The 5,001-nt window shown below is 39.6% G+C and overlaps 1 pseudogene; it reads right to left on the bottom strand.

Moving 5' to 3' along the window:
* Window positions 1-3,044: 3,044 nt before the first annotated feature.
* Window positions 3,045-3,796, bottom strand: LOC122890372 (annotated as a pseudogene).
* Window positions 3,797-5,001: the final 1,205 nt, after the last annotated feature.

Below are 5,001 nucleotides of genomic sequence, written 5' to 3'. Positions count from 1 at the left end.
ATTACCACCAGAGGTTGAAAGACTTAAAAAGCCTTTGCTGAGGACGTTGCTGAATGCCTTCTGAATAGAAGGTCAGAAAAGACACTGGTGATAGTGCCACTTTCCAACGACTCAGTCCCTTGTTACAGTGATGACTTGGCTACCAATATGATAACTGAGTTAATAGCTCATCTGCCAAAATTGTACTTTCGCTTTACCAATAGGACAAATCTATTGACGTGGCCGGGCTTGCTGCTTTGCGTTGTATCCGTCCATCATCAGCCCCAAGGAATAATCATCAAAGACCTTTTACGGGTATACTTGGCAACAACCACAAAGAGTTAAATAAATTGTTGCTTGGCCAGAAACACAAAGTGTTGAATAACTTGATTGAATCTCATGGTTTATCCTGGAACAAGCCTGTTGACATTTGCGTGGAAGCGACAGAAGCCAAGGTGAATGACACTGCGGGCACCTTCACAGACTCAGGGAAGTGGCGTTAAATTGTACCAGCAGCCTTTGTATTCCTCACAGCGCAGTTAAAAAAACGAAGCAAAACCAAACCCAGTTCCACTTAGGAATGTCTCTGACGAAACTGTAGAAGTTGTTAATTCCACGACAACACAACTGCTGGACTGGGATCTTTGTAATAGTTCCGCGTGACAAAGCGACACTTGTGTTGCACACTGAAGTCTGGTGGTCTCTCAAAGAAGGGCGTTTGCACAACTGCTTCAGCTGTGAGCTAGCCAAGCCCTTGGAACACCATGAAGTTCTTTACCTACTGAAAGAACAGCAGATAGACAAGTTATGATTATTCACATGTGAGTATTTGGCAGACATACAGAAAACATACAAAGCAAACCTTGTATTCCAAGGAAGATAACTGATCTTTTTTTTTTTTAAATGAGATAACAGAAGTTTATTTACATCCATTTCCATTTAATATATCACATCTTCAGGATGGGCAGCAACCTATTTGAAAGCTATGCTCATTCTCTTCCGGCTGTGGGTAGAAGCTTCTCCCCAGAGCGGCAGTAACTCCTGGTCTGAAAGCTTTCAAGTAGGGGAAGAATTGTGGAGATTCTCAGACTTTACTTTCCCCAAAACACCATCTACCAATAAATGTTTATCTTCTAGCTAGAAACAGGCTCAATCAGTTTTCCAAACACCCTAGCCATGGCAGTGTGTTCTTTGGGAAATCTAAACTGGGACAGGATTGCTCAACTCATTCATTAACTTCTCTGGTCATTAATATGTACACCCTGATTGCCAAAAATAGTAACTTAAATTTCTTACAGAATGCACTATAGGGAAAAGCCAGAAAGACTAAGAAAAATTGCATTCACAATATGTTTTCTTACTGTAGTAGTTTTTACACTGGTATCAACCTGTAAGAAGTTACGAGCAAGAGTAACATTTGTATTTCCCCAACTTGCATGATTAATGTTTTGTATACTGAAAGTTACATATTCTGCATGATAGAAGTTGCTGATTTTCATTCTTCTGCCACCAAGAGAAGTGTAATTTCTTAAGGGAAAGGGATTTGAATACTCCTAGAGGTTTGTTTTTTTTAAGTCTAAGGCTTGATTTTTCTCCTAATAACCATTAGTTTCTTGTTTTTCTGAAAGTTTTTCTTTTCTTAAAGGTAAGTTTAATAAAATGCCTTATGATTACCATGGTTTTGCCAGGAAGAATACATACCCTAACCTAATCTATATTATAATATTTAGGTGATAGTGTCCCTAATTTTTGATGTCTTTGATATATTTTACATCAAGAGATTTCATTTCGGTCTTACCTGTTATCCAAAAGAGAACTAATCCTCTCTTTTTGCCTTAAAGGGTATTTTACAGGCTAGATATTTAAACTTGTTCATTTTGTTACACTCAGTTTTGTTTCAGTCAGTGTAATCTAATTCAGAAGGATCCTAGCAGTATCATTGGTGTGAAGCTCGGTTTTTCTCATCCAGACAAGTTGTCCAGGTTCCTATAAGCTGGCTGATCAAGCTGGAAATCTTAACTTTTTGTTCTATACTTAAACTACATAGTTATCTGCAATTTATCAAAACGAAGTGTAAAGATGAAAGCATTCAAATGGACCACAAATGATTCTGACTTGTAAACTGGGGAGGCCTCTAGCATTGGACCTTAAAGGCCAGAGAAAGAAGATGAAGGCAGTTTGACTTCACTGCTAACTGGACAACAGGCTCTATCATACTTCGTTCTCCCAGAATTGCTCTCAGAGCCTGGTGTCATTAGCACGTAACTGCTCATGATACAAACAAGAACATACATGTAATCAAAGGTAGGCAAGTCTAGGGATTCTTTAAACTGGTTAAAAAAAACACTAGGTAAAAAAACAAGACTAAACCAACATGTTACTCAGCTCTGAAGGAGAAACCAGGGATGGTTTCCATTACGGCATCTTAAAAACAGACAAATCTAAAGCCCATAAACAAATTTTTTGAAAGGCCACAAGACACTATTACTAGTTCTACAGGGAGTTGGGAGCTGTGTATTCTGGTGTGTGGGTACCTTTCCCCCATTTATCACTAAAGTGACTGCTAAACACAGCTCTTCTGGTGTTCTGCTGCTGCAGTGTTTGAACAACCCGGCCAGCCCCCAGTCAACTTCACTGATCACTTAACTATTCATTGGAAATATCGGTCATTGGCCTTAATTTTCTGAAGACTTACTTAACAAATCACACCAGCACACTGGAGCCTTTAGCTTTTGGCAGGTACTCCCCGTGCGCATTATACCTGTCATAATCAGACAGAAACATTTCCCTACATATATGTTATGCACAAATACATTAAAAACATTTAATACAAAATTGTACATTACATGAAGTAGAACCTTAAAGATTATCCTAAAATGGGAAGTACAGAGAAAATGCATGCAGAGAGGGCCTGTTGAAGCACAAAGCCAGTGGGATATATAATTTCAAGTTTGTATTTCCTGCAGAATGGTAACCTATCTTTTTCTACCCAGAGGCAAAATATATTTTCCAAAAATGTGGACACTGCCCATTGCATTAAGTTTAAGTGCTCCCTATGTATGTAGACACAAAAGCAAAAAAAAAAAAAAAATACAACACATTCCTTTTTTTAATATATCAAAAATGTTTCCAAGGCAACATTATTAAATGATTTTACCACAGTCCCTAATGTAATACCAAGCGCTAACAGGAAGATACAGCGAGGGCAGAAACGTTTCATCCAGTCAGTGGTTTAGGTGCTCTTCTTTTCTTCACCTAGTAAATTCACTGCTGCCTTCTTGGCTTCTTTAGTGATGGTATCTACAGTCTCTTTGGCTTTGTCCTTCAAGTCATTCACCATAGTGTCCACCTGGGACTCATGCTTCAGGAAGATAAGTTGAATGATGCGCTTGTAGAGCAGTTCGGCTCCGTTGGAAGGGCTCGGGGCCATGCACCACAACAGGAAGCCACACTTCAGCATGTAGTAGAAGGGGACCCATGACAGGAAGAGGTCAGAGAAGAATTCAGCAATGCTGAACACACCATACACTACCCAGTAGGTCAGCCGCTGGGTATCATCTTCTTTGTTGGGACTCTATATGGCTTTAATTGAGACGTAAGCTGGGTAGCCAAATCCTATCAAGTTGCAGAGAAGAGAGGCTCCATAACCGAACACTAGGTATAAAGCCACCAGCCCGATGACACCGAGCGCGATGTATCTCCGGTTCACGCCGGTCTTGGCCTCGAGCTTGGCCAAAAGGTCGGTCATGCAGTTCTTCTCCGCGAAAGAACTCTTCGTCGGAGACCTGCTTTCCCCCTCGTTGCTGGAACTCCGCATAGCTTTGCCCCAATAGTCTTGGTGCGAAGACCCTTGAAGAGACTTCCGCAGACCCTCCGCGGGGGGTACACGGGTTCCGGGAAAGCGCTGCACTGCTCCTGATCTTTTTTTTTTTTACCAATAATAAAACCGAACTTTCAGGGGGAAATTAGAATATTATAAAAATTGAATTTACTACCACGAGTTCAACAGCTTCACAATACATTCCTTTTTGGATAGGTGGTGATATTAATGAATTCTTTTGTATTGTATGACATATGTCAACATTTAGAAGATCTGAATAACTCAGTAAATTAATATTTTTCTTTTTTAAAAAAGATTTATTTATTTATTTGACAGAGAGTGAGACAGCGAGAGAGGGAACACAAGCGGGGGAGTGGGAGAGGGAGAATCAGGCTTCCTGCCCAGCAGGGAGCCCGATGTGGGGCTTGATCCCAGGACTCTGGGATCGTGACCCAGGCCGGAGGCAGACACTTAACAACTGAGTCACCCAGATGCCCCAAATAAATATTTTTCAAATGAAAAGTGTTTGATGCTATAGAAATATTTATGAACAAAATATCCATTCAAAATGTCAAGTAGGCCAAGGGATTTTAATGTAACAAAGTACAAAAAGTTCATTAGTATGGTTTCTGATTCCACATTGCAACTAACCATTAAATACTACCTCTTGTCAAGTTTTAGTGTAGTATCAAAGAATATCCATAATTATCTGAAAAAAAGCTATTAAAATATTTCTTCCCTTTCCAACTATCTATCTATCTGTGTGAGGTTGGACTTGCTTCACATTTGTCCATCAAAATGACACATCATAACAGATTGAATACGGAAACGGATATGAGAGCTTTCTCTTATTAACTCAGACATTAAGAAGAAATAAAATACATTTAAATGTGAAACAAGGCTACTCTACTAACTGGAAAATATAGTTTCAAATATAGTTTAAGAAATGTCATTTGTGGGGACACCTGGGTGGCTCAGTCCCTTAAACAACTGCCTTCAGTTCAGGGTCCTGGGATCAAGTCCCACATCAGGTTCCTTGCTCAGTGGGGAGTCTTCTTCTTCCTCTGCCTGCTACTCCCCGTGCTTGTGCTCTCTCTCTCTCTCTCTCAAGTAAATAAATAAAATCTTTTAAAAAAATGTCAATTGTGTTACAAGATAATGTGTTTATTATTGTTATTTTTAAATGACTAGATACATAGTAA

This window comes from Neovison vison, chromosome 11 (genome assembly GCF_020171115.1).
Source record: "Neovison vison isolate M4711 chromosome 11, ASM_NN_V1, whole genome shotgun sequence".
Lineage (NCBI taxonomy): Eukaryota > Metazoa > Chordata > Mammalia > Carnivora > Mustelidae > Neogale > Neogale vison.
This window is presented reverse-complemented; position numbering and strand designations above follow the sequence as displayed.